The sequence below is a fragment of the Garra rufa genome, chromosome 23, assembly GCF_049309525.1.
Source record: "Garra rufa chromosome 23, GarRuf1.0, whole genome shotgun sequence".
NCBI classification, from domain to species: Eukaryota; Metazoa; Chordata; class Actinopteri; order Cypriniformes; family Cyprinidae; genus Garra; species Garra rufa.
This window is the reverse complement of record NC_133383.1, coordinates 10,066,711-10,085,116: the sequence shown is the minus strand read 5'-3', so window position 1 is coordinate 10,085,116 and position 18,406 is coordinate 10,066,711. Positions and strand designations below refer to the sequence as shown.

The window sequence follows — 18,406 nt, the reverse complement described above, 5'->3', positions numbered from 1 at the left end:
AACAAGCAAAAGTACTCTGAAAAAGGTACTCTGAAGATATCTTTAATGCTGCACAGTTTTCATACACAGTATGAGGGCACAGACTCAGTGATGATTAAGAGCTTTTGTCTTTGTTGTTGTGTTAGAGTAGTTATGCTTGTATGATTGCAGCATTAATTTTAATTCTAATGTTTAGTGTGGATGAGGATGTGCTGTGTCATGAAGTGACGTTGCTCTACATTGTTCAAATTTGTGTTGCCTATATTCTTAAAATAAGAGACTATAAGCAGTGTTGGGGAAAGTTACTTTTAAAAGTAATGCATTGCAATATTGCGTTACTCCTTAAACAATCATGTTGGTTACTTTTAATGGAAAGTGATGCATTGTTACTTTTCGGTTGTTATTTTATTTTTTTTAATTCTGGTCAGAGCATGCTTGTTTTTTTTATATAAGTTTAATTTTAGCGAATGTAAAAGCCTTTTCACACCAAATAGCAAATAGTAAAATGAATAAGCCTCAGGCTGACGGAAAAGTAAATTCACATCTGTACAGTAGAATGCAGGAGAAAAAAGTTCAACACTCTTCAGCAATAAAAAAAAAAAAAAAAAAAAAGGTGCAAGGTGCTTTAAGGCATTTAAGCACATATTCAAAATACATTATGTATGTAGTAAGCCCTTTTTTGCAAACACAGGTAATTTACCATAGAAAAATTATATTTTGTAACATTTATGACTTTTATAGCACCAGCTGTGGTCTGATCTCCTTAAAACTTTGCATGCTTGTTTAGAATCACCTGTCACATGTGCATACCAGGTTTTGTGAAGGTTTTTCCCAGATTGATCGAAAAACCTAGCACTAGTTTACAAAAGTAGTTTTTTTTATGTCTTGTCATTTAACAAACAATTTGATTGACAGCAGTGGTTCTAGAGGCAAAGTTGTCTAGAAGAAAGAGTTCTGTCATATGATATGAATAGACGTTATGCGCAACATTCTTCCGGGTTCTACAAAACAGCCTTAACTACTTCCGGCCGTCCGCTACTGGTACAGCGAAGATAGGGACGTTCTAGTGTGAACGGGGCTTAAGGAAACAGCTTAACGTGGTTGTACCTCAACAGCGACCAGGGAAGACCAAACTTCTGTCAAATGTTACATATAATAAACACTTGCTGCTGTCAAAAGAACGACATCTCATTCAGCATATAAAGTGAATATATCACGTTAAGCGTCCCCCATAGATAAGGAAATAACTTAACTTGGCTTAACACATTACAAATTTCTGGAGAAAATGTGATGGCACGCAAAGTTGGTCCAAATTCATGACTTCTTTTTTATAAGTAAAATTTGACAGAATATACGCTAAACCAGGCTGAGTCCTTTATGGACTATGGGGAGCGCGTAGCTTGATATTATTCTCTTTATGCTGCTCGTTCTTACAAAATACACTAGCTGCTGTTAAAAGAATGAGCTCTTATTCAGCGTATAGTGAATGTTACGCGTTATTCCCCATAGAAAAAAAACAACACTTTCTGCTGTCAAAAGAACGAGCAGCATAAAGAGAATAATACGCGTTCCCCATAGAAGTCCATTACAAGGACTCAGCTTAGCCTGGTTTAGCGTACCTTAACCACGTCTTCTGTCAAATTTTACTTATAATAAAGAATCATGAATTTGTACCAACTTTGCGTGCCATCACATTTTCTCCAGAAATTTGTAATGTTTTACGGTAGAGAAAAAAAAAGAATGTTCATTCTATTCTATCGGGACAATCGACCACACAAAAACGGAGCTGCGGTTGGCAACAATAAATTTATTTTAAAACTCTGCTGCCAAGCAGGGTGGAGAGGGACATCACTGCCTCGAATTGTTTTTGTTATTTCTAGGAAGGGGAAATATATTTGACTCTCATTACAACAGCACAAATCGAGCACAAACGAATGATAGTTTTGGTGAATATTTCTTTTTTTATGCGTGCCAACTTCACTGAGGTCTGCGCAAAGGACTGATCATTACAGACAGCAGGATAAAATGTAGGCTACCTGTCTTAACTTTCGTGCTTATTACAAAATTAAACTGAACAAAATTACAATGTTCTCAATTCGTCGAAGCGTCCACGTTAAACTGACTTCTATGTGAAATAACGCTTAACGTGATATTATTCACTTTATATGCTGAATGAGATCTCATTCTTTTGACAGCAGCAAGTGTTTATTATATGTAACATTTGACATAAATTTGGTTTTCCCCAGTCGTTGTTAAGATACGTTAAGCTTTTTTTGTAATGGACTAGGGGAGCGATTACTTTATATGCTGAATAAGAGCTCGTTCTTTTGACAGCAGCAATTATTTATTATAAGTAAAATTTGACAGAAGTTTGGTCTTCCCTGGTCGCTGTTGAGGTACGTTAAACCACGTTAAGCTGTTTCCTTATAATGGCCTTCTATGGGGGAGAAAACGCTTAACGTGATATTATTCACTTTATCTGTGGAATAAGGGCTCGTTCTTTTGACAGTAGTTAGTGTTTGTTAAAAGTAAGGTTTGACAGAAATTTGAATTTTCCTGGTCGTTTTTTTACGTACGTTAAGCGTTTTTCACGTTAAGCGTTTTAGAACGTCCCTATCTTCGCTGTACCAGTAGCGGACGGCCGGAAGTAGTTAAGGCTGTTTTATAGAACCCGGAAGAATGTTGCGCATAACGTCTATTTCGCGTGTTTGTGTGATAAACCGTGCAATGCACAATCGCATAAGGCCTTGAACATCGCAATATTACCCCCAGAACCCAATTTCTTTCAAAGACTTTTCTTCCAAGCGGCCTTCATTAATGTCTAATAGATGCTCAAACTTCATCGGCCAATGATGGCCATGGTTTTTTTTTTTTGGTTCAATAAACTAGTAGTTAATATTAACTGACTTACATTTTAGACACATCATTAACCATTTTTGCAAACGAAAATAGTTATAAGCAACAGCAGAACCTCTCCATGAATCTCCGAGCAACACAGCAGTATTTCAGTACTGAATGATTTAGCATTTTTTTTTAATGAATCCAGTCAGTGAACGAACTGGTTGAATCCATCTATGGTTAAATCCGTGACTCGCTCATTAAGACAGTGACTACTGCCACCTATTGGTGGTTCGATTTTATATTTAAAGGTATTGCATTTTTCCAATATTTTAGATGTTTATGTTTAAAAAAAGTATAACATTAATCTTATTACATTATTTATGTATTTGCAATTTTACTGTGTAAATGCATTTTTTGGAACCTCTTATCTTCATTAAACAGTCTAAGTAAATACAGTTAAATGTCAATTTCATTGCAGGCCCGGTTTTTCCTATGCAATGGAAAGATGGAGTTTGTTGATACTGATTTAATTTGTGCAACCATACAGAGTCTAATTATTATGATTTGATGTATTGATAAAATTTAAGAATTTGATGTGAATGATGACACATACAGTTAGTAAGGTTAGGAAAATAAAGTTAAAAAGTGTCCTAGAAATCAATTTAAGGCAAATATCACACATATTCAGATTAAAGTAAGACCTTATAGAGTAGTGATGAGACTATTGCTTCAGAATGGATTAATTTACAGCAAAAAAGGCATTTTTTTTGCCCCGGACAAGTAAATTTTTAACTCGGACAAGTGAATGTCTAATTTTCACTTACTTACTCAGGTATACTGACTGTACTAAAATGGGTTGGCAAAGTTAATAAAGAAAAAGTTTAGTTGTTCTTGTTATTAAGTGAATCTATTGTTCCTTAGCATTGCTGTTAAGATGACATCAACCCTAACCCCACAGCAAACAGAAACCGAACCGAACCGTGGCTCCAAAACCGTGAACCGATCCGAATCGTGCCTTTGGTGTATCGTTAAACCCCTACTCTGATAGTGCCACCAAGGCCAAGCTTTGATTGTTGTGCTGTGACGTGACTCGCGTTACTTGTAATGTGACTTCAGATTGAGCTCTTACACAAGTGTTCTGAGTTTGGCAAAGATAGCTCATTCTGTTCAAGAGTTGTCGGCATTTTACTAAAAGTGGCACTGCCTCTTTCGAATATTTATTTTCGAACTATATTTTCTAGTAAATATAAAATATATAGGATTACTATAGTTACTTGGAAAAAAGTAATCTGATTACGTGACTCAAGTTACTTGTATTGGGACTTCAGATTGAGTGAGCTCTTACATAAGTGTTCCGAGTTTGGCAAAGATATCTCATTCTGAGTCAAGAAGTCTAGGCATTTTACTAAAAGTGGCACTGCCTCTTTCAAACGTTTTGGCAGCCCTTTGCGATGGTGAGTTAAAAGTTTCGCTCTTCAGAGAATTTTTCTGTGCTGGTTTGGTTCCGATCAGGCAAAAAACCTAGGACTAGTTTGCAAAAGTAGGCTTTGCAAAAAATCCAAAATACCTGAAAATTTTGCAGAACATTTAAATCTGTGGCTGAGCCTGCAACTGTCGGTTTAGGGGTTCAAGCGTGTAGATTATACCTTCAAGAAAAAAAAAAATGTTAGTTTGTCTAAAGTCATTTTGGCTTTTTAATATGATTGAATTGGATCAGCAGCACAGACGCTGGTTAATAATCATAATAAAATGCGATTAAATACATAAAGGATATTTGTGTTAGTTAACATTTACATAATTATTGCAGGTTTGCGTCATATTCTGACAAGGGGACTTGTCAGCCAATAAATGGGAAAACAAAGTAACTGGTGTTACTTGTTTGAAAAAAGTAACTCTGATGTTTTCTAGTAAATTTAAAAATATTGCATTACTTTATTTACTTGGGAAAAGTAATCTGATTACATAACTCGCATTACCTGTAATGCGTCACCCCCAACACTGACTATAAGGTTTATCTTTTGCTGAAAAGAGCCAGTAGTGTTTTTTGAGTGCAATAATGCATACTATATAAACAGCTTCTTTCTTTATTAAGGGAGTGCTCATCTCTGGACCTTGAGATCCACTTTCCTGCAGAAATTAGCACCTTAAACATGTCATGCACTGATCGGTCTGCGCAGTGGCTTTAAATCGAACTATTGATTAGCTTGTTCAGGTGTGCTTGATTAGGGTTGGAGCTAAACTGCAGAAAAGTGGTGGTCCAGAGGAGCCCTGCCTTATTGTGTGCTTCCTTCCTTTCAACACACTTCTTTAAAGCCAGTGTGGCTTTTAGGCACACTGCCTGTAGCAATTTACAGGTCAAGATTAAATGTGTGTATTTTGTACTTTTTGTGTTTGTAATTAATTTGTCATGCAAGCATTTTATCATACAATAGATTCAAACAAATTCTTGTTGTAAAGCATAGATATTTAGTTTATTATTGGATATAATAAAAATTGTTTGGTTGGAAAAGCCGATTGTACCATTCTATTTGTATTGTCACAATGAAGGGGGTAATCACTTTATTTGAGCAAGTCCAAGTTTTTTTTTAGTTAAAACGGCTCAGACTTACATTTAGTGATCGACCGATATTGATTTTTTTATTACCGATACCAATTATTTGCTTATGTACCCGAAAAACGATATTCATAACCGATATTTTTTTACTATTGTACTTTTGTTTTTGACACAATGATTATAACACCACTGAACTGAACAAACTGTTTTATTTATAACAATCACTCCCTCCTTGCATACAAATCAAAACTGTTATTTATACACCAATAAAAAGAGGGGTCTGAAAATGCAAAAAATACAAGTGCACTGTTACTAAAGTGTTTTTCTTCAAAAATAAAATCTTCAATGAGGTAAAAAAAAAAAAAAACAGGTAACATTCTTAGCCAACTGAAAAAAAAAAAATTATGTTGCTGTTTTGATGCAGCTTAATCAGGGTTTCCGCGGGGTCTTAAAAAGTCTAAAATTTAAAAATCAAAATTTTAGGCCTTAAAAAGTCTTAAATTCGCTGTTCTAGGTCTTAAATAATTTTACACAGGTCTTATTTTTCCGTTGTCCATGTAACGCTACCTCTAATGCTCATTTAAATTCTCTTTTTTGTTGTTTCCAGGGTGTTGTAGTTCTTTATTTCACTATTCCAAATATAATTTGCTGTATTTAAACTACAAATGAGACCAGCATGCAATAGCCAATCAGCTTTCTGTTATTGGCGCGAGTCTCTCTCGGATTGTACCGCAGAAGTAAAATGGATTTAACTTTTTAGCTACGGGGAAGTGCAAGTTTAGTGATACTTAGCTTGAAAAAAAAAACTGAATATAGGGCTTGGCTAAGGCCAGTTGCTAACAACTAGATTTTTTTCTCCCTCTGTGGAAGTTACTGCGTCTTCAGAATCGCAGTAGCAGAATACAGGTCAAACTACCTTTTTCTGTATATAATGTTATCAATAATAATAAGAAATATAGGTGGAGCTAGCTGACCGCCAGCCTTCGAGATACTTTTAAAATGTTTTTTTTTACTTGCCCGACCGAACAAACCGCCTGATTAAAACTGAAGTGACAAAAACAACTAGTGAAGCATCCAAAGGCAAGAAAGATTCATATTTTAATACATTCAACGTAAACAGAAATTGATAATGGATAGTGTATTTCTGGTCTATTTGTGACATACTTTAAAACAAATGAATGTAACAGCACTCTAAAGAAACACTGAGGTAAAAATTTTAAATGTATAGTTTATTTATAACATGATATAGTTCAGTAATATACCAAGTGAGCTTTTTGCTAAAAATTCTCACAATTACAAATGTTACATTACTTTTAGCTCAATAAAAAAGTAGTTAGTCAAGTAGTTACTTAGACAATATGCAACATTAGCAGAAGCATTCTCCTAGCAACGTTTTGCTGTAATTCAGCGTTTTGATCGAATCAGTTGAAATAACTCGCTCATGAAGTGACTTACCGCCACCTGCTGGTAGTTTAGTGTGTTTAAAAGTATGCCTCCACACCCAACATTTCTAATGTATATATTTATAAATCAATAAATGTATTTAAAACATTAATCTCACTTTTAATTTTGCAGTGTAAATTATGTGATCTCACTGCTAACAGCCATTTAGAATTTATTGATAAATTTATAAAATACATTTCAAAGGTAAAAAAAAAAGAGGCCTTTATAAAGGTAAATCAAATATGCAGATTTAAGATGTAAAAGCTAATAGAGCACTGATGAAAATATTGCTTCAGAATTTTTTTTTTACATCAGATATTTCTAGTGGTACTTTTATGGGGATATTTTGTGTGGAATAGTATCTGCTGATATGAAAAGTTCACTGTATATCGTAGTAATAAATTTAATTTATGACAGCCATGAAATTGCGTTTACTTTTTACATTAAACGCATTAAATATTACATATATGCATGTAATATAATATCTATTTCCATTACAGGTTTCGGTCTTAAATTTCATATAATGTGGTATTAAAAAGGTCTTAAAAAGTCTTAAATTTCACTTGTTCATATCTGCAGAAACCCTGTTAATACTCCCAGTTGAGCAGAACTAGGTTGTAGTAGTGTTGTCAAAAGTCCCGGTACTTCGGTACCAAGTCGGTACTAAAAAAATTAAAACGTTACGGTACCAGGTTTTCTTAAGTACCGGTGGTACCGACTATCCGGTCAACCCGGTTCTTGATACGCTATACAAAAGGTGCGCTCTCACGCACTGCACAGTTGCGCTCTATTCAGCGGTGCTGCTGATGCCGCGGCTCTGACTCCACTTGTTGACAAAGAAGAGCCAGGCTTGCTCCAAATAGTTTGGATTTGCGGCTGAACAAGGCGAACATCATAGATCATCAAAAAACTATTTGCAAAAGATGTCGTCTAGGTTCTCTCGAAAGGAGGAAACATCAAACTAAAACACCTCAAAGATCGACTCCGGGATCAAATGAAAGAGTTCAAGTAAGGTAAGTTTCATTTTAATTTCATATTTGAAGCATTATTGCATATTTTAATTTGAATGTCAGACTGAAATAAACATCACCGTTTGTGTAGTGAATCGTTAGCATAAGCGCGGCTAACGCTAATATGCTGGGCCTTAGAATGAATTTGAACCAACGCTCCTATAACTTTTGTTAGAGTAAAAAAAATAAATGATGTATTTACTATTTTTTACACAAATGACATGTGTGTCCAAAATATATGTGTTAAAGAATGTACAAATGTATGTGTCGTTAACAATGTTTATGTCCTTAATATGAGTCTGTCAGAAAACGTTCTAGGTTTATTCTTGACTGGATAAATATGAATGCAGTTTGGATTGAATAAAAGTACAATCAAATAAAACACGTTTTATTCCCTGTTTAGTTTGGTAATACTTTAAAATAAGATCAAATTCATGCATCATCTAACATAAACTTAAAGTAAGTGAAACATATTTTTACAACATTAATTCATGTTTGTGAATGTTATTTAATACAAAAAGACATGATCATGTTTGTTCATGTTTAACAGATTAATATGATTTTATGCATTAGTAAATGTTGAAATTAGCCTAGCCTCACTAAGAATAATTGCCATGTAATGTTAACTACTGTTTATTGTTAGGCGATGTTATCTAACAAATGAAAATTGTAAAGTGTTTTTAATACTGCAGTTTTCATCTGTGATAGACACTTGTCTTAATATATGTAATCTTATCTTAATTTATTATAACAGCTGAGGTTAGTTTTTTACTGAAAATTCATATTTTGCTGGTGTCAATGATCTAATGTTGCATCTGGTCAGACTTAGGCCATGGCTTTACTTAAGTATATTATATTTCTTTTTACAGTTGCAGATTAAGGAAGATCATGAAAGACCCCAGCGAACTCTAAAACAGACAACAGTACAGATGTTTTTCAGCAACAGCAGCAGAAATATGACAAAAAGTTTTGGGTGAAGCTTGTTTACATTTTTTTATGCCTGTAATTTATTTAGATGTTATTTCATTACTAAAATGTTTACAAATACTTTTTTAACCTGTGAAAAAACTTTTAACAAAATTTTACATTAGTATAAAGAATGGCACTGTTTTTTGTACATTTTATTTTTTTTATTAATAAAAAATAGTGTGTTGCTCAATTCATATGTTATTGTGTTTTGCTTTGGTACCGAAATTGGTACCGAGAACCGTGGATTTTCAATGGTATTTGTACCGAATACTGAAATTTTGGTACCGTGACAACACTAGGTTGTAGTGTAGAAAACAGTCTTTCAGCGTTCTGCCCGGTGAGCCTGCTTCGTTTGTTTTCATCAATGGCTCTGACTTCACTGAAGACTCGCTCACTGGGCACTGAAGAAGGTGGGGGGCAAAGAAACTTTCTTGACAGAGGAGCTAGAATGGGGAACCTTTTCTCATTTTGTTTCCACCATTCAAGTGGCTTGCCCATCCTTCTGTCAGTCACTGGTTCCAGAAGGTACTGCTGAAGCTCTAGACCCAGACCCAGCAACTTCAGAACTAGCACCAAGCATAGCGTCATAAATCTCATCAATCAGTTTCTTTTGGGTTTCTTCTGTCCGGGGCCTTTTTGAAAGGGTGCTGGAATCATCTGACCGTGTTTCTTCACCTTGTGTGCTTTGTGCATTATCTTGCTCTAAGCTCTCTGTTTCCTCATTAAGCCAATTTTTTGCATTTGACAGTGTGGTGTCAGATGAAAAGGCATGTGCCTTGCACCTTGGATCCAGAAGGCAGGCAAGGACTGCACATTTCACCTCTTCCACTTTTGCAAACCATCTGGTGAGACTCTCCAGCATCATCTGTCTCATTGTTTTAATTCCATGAGAGGAGGGACCTTGGCTTCTGAGCAACATCTTCAGAACTTTGACTCTGGCCAGGGAACCCACCATGCTCACTGGCATATACGTTCAAAGCCCTTTTTTGCTCTAGCATCCTGACCAGCATGTACAAGGTGGAATTCCATCGAGTTGGCACAGCCTGAAAGATGGAATGTGTGGGTAGGCCAAGGTCCTGCTGGATCACTGCTAAACCCTGTTTGGCTAGCTGTGGATGATTGAAATGGGTAGCACAGCTTCTCAGCACTGATAGAATATTCTGGACAGCTCTTTGTGAATTGAGGCCATCATTGACAACAAACTGTAATATGTGGGCACTGCAGCTCATGTCAGGCAGTTCAGCAATTCTCATACCTTTGACAACGTTAGCACCACTGTCCCTGAGAACAAGAACCACTCTGTCTTTGTCAATTTCCCATTCTTCCAGCATTCCCAGGAACATCTCACTAATGTACTGCCCAGTGTGTGATCCAGTCATTGCTTTTGTGTTCAGAATTACTTGTCTGCGAATCCATTGATCATCAATATAATGGCATGTGAGACTCATTAGGGATTCAGTTGTACCGGACCAGGAGTCTGTGGTGAAAGCCAAGTTATAACCTGCTTTATCAGGTTTAAGCAGTACTTTAACCTTCTCAACGATACTGTTGTGAATACTGGGGAACACCTCTGAACTTCTCACTCTTTAGAGTATATCTTGGTTCTGCAGTAGTCATGAGTCTCTGGAAACCTTTATTTTCAACAAAGCTGAAAGGCTGATTGTAGCAATCATTTCAGTAATCATCCTATCCAGCGTTTTTGAGCGGACATCAGATGTCTTCCACTTTGCCAGCTTAACAAACATCAGAGGAAGAGAAGCTTGAACGTGGCTTGATTTATTTTCCTCTTCAGCATCTCTTTTTTTTTTTTTTTTTCTTTGCCTCTTCAATGATAGTTGAGTGATGTATCTTTAGGTGAGTCCGCAGGTTGGAGGTGTTTTAGATTTTGACCCCATGCTTACATTCATTTATCATTCTTTGCAAACTGCCAGCCCTGGCAAAGACTGAATGAAGTAAGTCCATACTTCACTTTGCTGCCTATTTTTTTTATTTTGGACACCTTTAAAAGTGAATGTTAGCAGTCTTTCATGTTCAATTTAATATTCATATTAGAACAAAAATATTTTCTGAAAACAAGAGCAGCAACACTAACATTACCAATAAGCTAAATAAATAGAGCATATCTGTCTTCAAGCACAGGAGTCATTTCAGCTTTGCCGAAATGTAACTTCATTTTGAACTACAGTTTTATTAGGTTTATAAAGCTGTTTATAGGCTAAAGAGTGAAGAATAATTTAATGAGTAATATTCTTAAATATTTAAATATAACAACCAAAACAGTTTTTATTGCATTTCTGATATGTTATATATCACAATTACGTTTTTGTTGTTCTGACAAAGCGCTTTCAATTTCTAAGTTATATTTATTTAGAAGATGTTTATTAGCAAAATGATGGTTATATAATAAATGTTGATATAATAAGTGGTGTTTTAGTGAACGTTGTTAAAAGTTATATGCGGTGGCTGTGCTGGAGCATTTCATGAGCATCAACTCTTCACGAGACTAATGTTGAGAATATAGACGCTCAATGGCAGTATTTAATTCATGCAAGTTATGTCTTTATTGGTACAGGACATGACGGTTTATCTTAACATTCCTGACTCTGACTTCACGAGACTACTAATGAGCAGAGAGAGAATTAAATTCTGCCCTTTTATTTACAACATGTTTATTCATGGCTGTATATTATTTAATTCAAGCAAGTTACGTCTGTATTGGTACAGGACATGACGGTTTATCTTGGCATTCGTGACTCCGACTTCACAAGACTAATAAGCATGTAGACCACAGAGAGAGAATTAAATTCAACGCTTTTATTTACAACATGTGCTTATTCATGGCTGTATATTATTTAATTCAGGCAAAGTAACGTCTTTAATGTGACAGTATTTGATGGATTATCTTGTGTGACTCTGTGAGTTCATCTTTATCTCTTAGAGCCAAGCTGCATAAACTAGATATCAGTCATTTATGTAACACATCTAGTTTGTGCATTAATAGCTGTTGTTAAATAAAGTTTACTAAATATAGCAAAGCAAGTAAGTATACTTTACCTGTGCACACAGTTGTAGTAATTCTTGCGTAATTCTTGAGTAATTCTCAAAACACCCACAAGATGGCGGTGTTTATCGGTGAACCCGATATTACAAAACCGATAACCGATTATGGTAAAATGCTTAAATATCGGGAAAAATATAGAGAAATCGATATATCGGTCGATCTCTACTTACATTTTGGTCTGGGAACTATGCTTAAGCCTTGTCTGTGAAACCAGGGGATAATGTAGGGCTGGGCGATAAATCGATTTTATTGATTAACTCGAATGTGTAGTTTACATCGATTTGTTTGAATGAACATCTGTTTTCTCTTTAATATCCGTCGATGCTCCTCTCTGGGCTTCAGCAGTTCCGAACGGGCTCAATTATATTTATATTTATATTTATATTGATTAGAGATCGACCGATATGGGGTTTTCTATAACCGATGCCGATGTTCAGAGGTCAGGGTCAACCGATGGCCGATATGTGCTGCCGATTTTTAGGGCCGATATCTTGAAGTTCTCCCCTTTATTTGCATGTTAAAATGTCAATCTAAAAAGGATGCACATCATTTCTAAACTTTACGTCATGAACACAATGAACCATCTTGATTTTGTGCACTGCACAGTATTATTATAAAAGATTTAACCAAAGTTAACCAAACAAATCAAACTGACCAAGTATTAAATATATAAAACAGATAATATAAAAACTGTCAATAATTTACATAAAAGTTTAAGAGCTGAGATTAATGTTAAACTTTAAATGATTTATATACGTAACTGAGAGGACCTGCCAGCAGATGGCGGCAAGACACTGATTTAATTAGTGAATCATATCATTCATTTGATTCGTTTGAACAGCTGATTCATTTCTGAATAAAGCAAATGACTCTCTTTATGAATGAGAAATTGAATCATTTCACTAGATTCGTTTAAAAACACACGTTCATTCATAAACGAAACACCGCTGTTTAAATGGAGATGCACAGCGGCTCAGTTGTGACTTGTTTCAGAATACTTTTGACGACAAAAGAGAGCAAAATCTTATTTTTCACGATGAAATAAAGCAAAATCAGGCAATAGTGTAATCCGCCTGCCACCCACCCGCATTTATTTTTCTCAGATTTAGCAAACCGCACACGATCTTCCTATTACAATTATTCTAATTCTTAGTTTTGCATGCTGATATGATGAATGGATGGTTCATTTTAACAGCTGATCTTCACATCGCTGCAGACTTACAGTATATATAGGCTTAATCACTTGTGCTTTTAAGCCAAATCCGTGCTGAAAAAAATAACTTTTACTTACATCTGGACGTGACCATAGTTATAAACTCGCAGTATGTGAGGTGACGGAGAGGACGGCGCGGTCAGGTGCAATCATCAAAATATATTTAAAAGTAAGCTGGCGCCACGGTCCTGACCACAGAACTCAGGTTCAGATTTTAGAAAATGTAGTTAATGTTTACATCATTATTGATTTAGCTCATCCACGCGCGACCCACCCACAAGTTATACGAATGCATTTTTTTTATTACCCGACCCAACCCGCGGATATAACCTCCTTCCGTGCATCACTGTCTCCGAGCGGGGCGGAGTAATCACAACGCTGCATTGTTTGTGAGAGCCGCCGCGTTCTCCACCCCACGCACAGTGAAATTCTCTGACTCCAATACAGGAAAAATAAAACAGAACTTATAACATTGGGGCTAATATGTTAGCAAACAAGCTGCTGATCGTTTTAGACTACAGTCTTTAAACTTAACTGCAAGTAAGCAAACCTTTTACCAGCTGTAGCATTATGCCAGTTACCGACGGTTCTATGCTTTCTTTCACTAAGTGAAAGCAAAACTTCATAGTTTGCTAGTAATATATAGTACATATATGGCCATGGGACTTTGAAATATCAGAATTTAATCCTTACCTTGATCTCTCAGAAATGTTATTGAATCTTACAAAAGTTTTGGCTTGGGGTCCTTCACAGCAGTGCCATATACCGCACCAATAACACGGGGCTGCCCACAGACGTGCCTGACTTTAAATCGGCGCTACTAAACACGGATATCGGCCGATGCCGATATATTAAAAAATGGCAAATATCGGCGCGATATATCGGCCGGACGATATATCGGTCGACCTCTAATATTGATATTCAGAAAGACACGGAAAACAAATAACACGAGCCACTAAAGGGATATAATTAGCTGCTTGCTAGCAAGTTAGCCGGGCCGTATTGCATATTTGTGTTTGCGCTCAGGGTATTTTTTTCTATGTTTCTATGTGTTTTTGCAACATTGAGTAATGTATCATGGTCATATTTCATGAATGCTTTCATAAACAAAGTGTAGAGAGAGTGTAAATAAGAGATTGTGCAGTACAAAGAGCTCCTCTGCATTCAGTGACTTGTCCTCCTGATGGTCATCCAATCTATCTTCAGATTCTTCCTCGATGTTGTGCTCCATTGGTAGCTGCAGAAATGTTGCACATATAAACAGCAATACTTTGTTGTAGAAACTGTAACATGGCATACATGGGAAATAAGATAAGCATAAAATACCTGTTCTGCTGTTACATTGCAAACTGCTACTTTCTCCAACCGGCACCAAGCATCAGCAGCAACAGCAGCACATCCAAGTTTGCTTTTGAATTGAGGGTCCATCAAGGTGGCCTCCTGGAGGAAGTTTTTAATGTCTTCATCCTGTAATAAAACATGACAAACTATTTAGTGTTTTACAGTTAAAATTATGTGTTTTGTCAAATTAGCCTTCTTTGCAATGGTAAATGGGGTCACTGTTGTAATACTAGTACTAGCTGGAAACCCATAATTATAAACATACATTAGTTACATTAGTATTTTACAAATCGTTTGACCATTTGTTAGAATGAATGCAATATTTGCATTTTGCAATTACATTAAGCCTAGTTCAGACTGCATGATTTTAGCCCCGATTTTGACTCGCCGACAGGTTTTGAGAAATCGCCGACAAATGCCCGAAATCACAGGCAAATCGGTGCTCGTTCACGTGAGTGACAATCACACAGTGTGAACTATCAAAGATGCGATCTGAGAGAATCGCCGACGTGTCGCCGACACCCGTGATATATTTGGCATGCTGAATATCTGGACCTGTCGGCGATTCAAAATCATGCCGTGTGAAAGGTGATCTGACTGAAAATCACATCGGCGATTACCTACAGCCAATGAGACAGCAACATCCAGGCCAGCCGGAAGTTGGGGGAGGAGTTACGAAGGTATAGACCACAGTATCAACAAGCATAGCTTCGGCTTCTTTTCTTTTCGCTGCAAATGAGTGCACATGCTATTTGTATGACAAGCTTCTTGCGGGCTACCATTTTTTTTATAATAATACCAGTCTCATGTGAGAACTTGCACGCCTGACCTCGCGTTGTTTCCATGTCACTTCTCACGTGTGTTTGGTTGTGAGATGTAGTTTGCGGACCGGGACAAAGTTGTCGGCGATTCTTCCTATTGTAAAGTCATGCAGTGTGAAATCCCCTGTCGCCGATCCATCGTGCAGTGTGAACACAGCAGCGACAGAATGCTACCCCAGATAGTCATGCAGTGTGAAAACATCTGTGACGCGATTGCTTTGAAAATCGTGCAGTCTGAACTCGGCTTTAGCCTATACTAACCTGCGGAAAGGCTGCTGTTGTCATAATCGGTGGACTCCTTTTTGCTACGGTGGGTATGACTGGGGCTGGGGTCATCCACACCGATAGTGCCAGCTGTTGACCGCAAGCTGTCAAACACGGTGCATCCCTCTGCTTTTACAGTATGTTTATTCCGTGTGTCCTCAAATGTTTCATTAGATTTGACGTGTTTTCCCCTTTACACGCAACAGCTGTAAAACATTTGTGTCCTTTCTTGTGACATTTCCACACTTTCGACCATTTAGTTTTAGGCATTGTAATGCAAGTTGTTTAATTTAGCAAGCTAAGCCAATGGTAGACTACCTGTTGCCGTCAGAGCAAGTGTAACGTTAGTTGCATTCACATGCTTCTCGGATGGTCTCATTTACTGATGATTTGTGCTTTTAATTTTTTTAATCTAATCTAATAAACTTTTACAAAAATAAAAATAAATCTACAAAAATAAAATGGACAGTAACATTACTGCAACACTGTTTTGGATTTGTATTATCAAAGCTTTCCAAAGTTCACAAGATTTTTCTAATTAAGGAAATTTATTTTTCCGATCATTTCTGACCCCCCACGAATGCAGTATTTAAATTTTACTAGCGATCATGTGTGATTCTAAATCTATGCTTATTTCAACTGTGTCATCATAGCCCCAGAGAACAAATTTCAATCGACAGTTCAGACATTTAAGTGGCACCGAAATTCGCGTTCTGTTTCGGTCCGGTGCATACCGATTACATAGGTACCCAACCCTACTCTTCTCTCCGCTGTAGCAGTCAGTCATTCATTCAGCCTTCAAACCCTGGTCGTGTTCAGTTACGACAGTCAGTTCGGTAAAGCTCTCTCCAAGATCATTCTGTGTTCCCATTATTACGCTTGATTTGTGGATAAATGTCTATACAGGGTTTGAAATTGCGACCGTGTTGGTCGCATATGCTCCCAAAATTTAATCTGCGCGACCTCAAAATATATTTGGGAGCATTTGTGTGAGTGTGAGTAATTGTTGTGGTGCGACTGTGGATGTTCTTTACAAAACTTTCACTAGCCTAGCTACTGCACAGACTGATGTGAGCAGATACAGTGACAGGTCTGCCGTTCTCTCTTTTAATTGTGGACAATTAAAAGTTCTCCACAATCTGCTTTTGAAGAAATCTACTACATTTAGTGCTACAGCGTACATTCTGTCAGATACAATTCTGGCGCCCCCGTCTCAATATACTTTTTGAAGTTGGGAGCACCCAAAGTTAATTTCAAGCCCTGCTATAATTTCGTATGAAAGGACTTTATCGTGCCGGAGTTTAATGTTGTTTCTAAATCATGTTACTTGGTACCTGTAGTCTGAGAACAAAACACAGGAGTAACACAGGACTATAAATAGTTTTTAATGCACACAGTAAGTGAAATTTAAAACAGTTGAAAAAAAGGCTCAATAAACTTTTGCACAGATATAATAAACTACACATTTCTCTTCCATGTTTTGAACCTTTTAATACAAAGCGCTGTGTGTTGTGACCATAGAGAGCTGTGTAATTCTGCACACTATTGTAAGCGCTGCGAGCCGCACTTTATTTGTTTTGTCCTCTCTAATCATATGTTGTTTCCTTATTAATAATATGCTATGCATTGAAAAGAAATGTATTCTAATGTTATAGTATATACTTCTATATAAATCCATTGTTTTTCATGAATGGGTTTAATAATACAAAAAGCAGTGTGTAATATTTTACGAGATTTAGTACATCACTTTTATTTGTTTCATAAAATGTTTTGATTTCTAAAATTATTGTGCGCTAATTTTTCTAGAATAACTTTTGCTGCTGATTTGTCCACTAACATAGTTTATGAATTATATTTGTCATAGATATATATGAATATGCATTTTTTTTTCAGATTTATTATTTTATTTTTCTTTATAATGAAACAGGCATTGAAACGGTGTGAAAGAATGATTATCACTTCCAAACACAGAGATATATAAATTCTACATTTATTTAAATGAACAAAAAATAATCTGTAACAGGCGATCTCAAACCCTAGGTATCACAATCGCTATCAGAGGCGAAAAATGCGGATCCGAGCATCCCTAGCCTTGAGGCTGTCCATACTCCATTTGTGATTGATATGATGCCTCTGCATTGACCGCTACAAATTTATGGCAGTCAGATAGGTAAGATTTAAACCATGCAAATGCACTACCACTAATGGCAGCATAATTTTCTAGTCTAAGATCCAGTAGCACTAATAAGAAATAGTCACCTTTAGGGCTGGGCGATTAATCGAAAAATAATCGAAATCGACATTCAGAACCTATAATCGATCAAATGTTTCCAGGTCGATTATTTCGATTACTTTCCCTTTAAAAACAGTACCGCGTGTGGAGTCACGTGACCCCGCTCCGTTACATTACGTTATTCCGCCGACATGTCCATGGAGAGCTTAAAAAATTTACAGGATATACAAGAATAATTTTGTTTAGAAGACGGTGCTTATTTTCTACTTTGAAAGTGCATTTTCGGTTTTCGGCCGAAAGACTTTTATCACCGAAACAACACTGCCGAAACAGTATGTTGACACAAACAGAAACCGCAGCCTGCACGTGCTTGTCTGAAGCAACACGTCTGCGGTGTGGACGTATGGAAAGACCCACGGATAGCGATTTGCAAAACTTGTTTTGCCGAAATTTCCAGAGGGGTTGTGTCTGCAGTCGTGCGTGCAGTGATAAGAGCAGAGATCGAGACAGATGTAGCTTTCAGTGAGTGAAAAACATTAGCTTTACGTTGGTGTTACGTCACAATATTAATATAATATAATACATAAGATATGTCTTTTCATACTGTATTTTTATTAATATTTATGTTTTAAACCATGGAGGTGAGCCAATGGATATCACACAAGCAACGTGAAAAC

General features: G+C 36.5%; 1 pseudogene; it reads right to left on the bottom strand.

Annotated features, from left to right (window-relative positions):
- Positions 1-9,301: 9,301 nt before the first annotated feature.
- On the bottom strand, positions 9,302-16,367 carry LOC141298908 (zinc finger BED domain-containing protein 4-like; annotated as a pseudogene).
- Between the last annotated feature and the right edge of the window lie 2,039 nt (positions 16,368-18,406).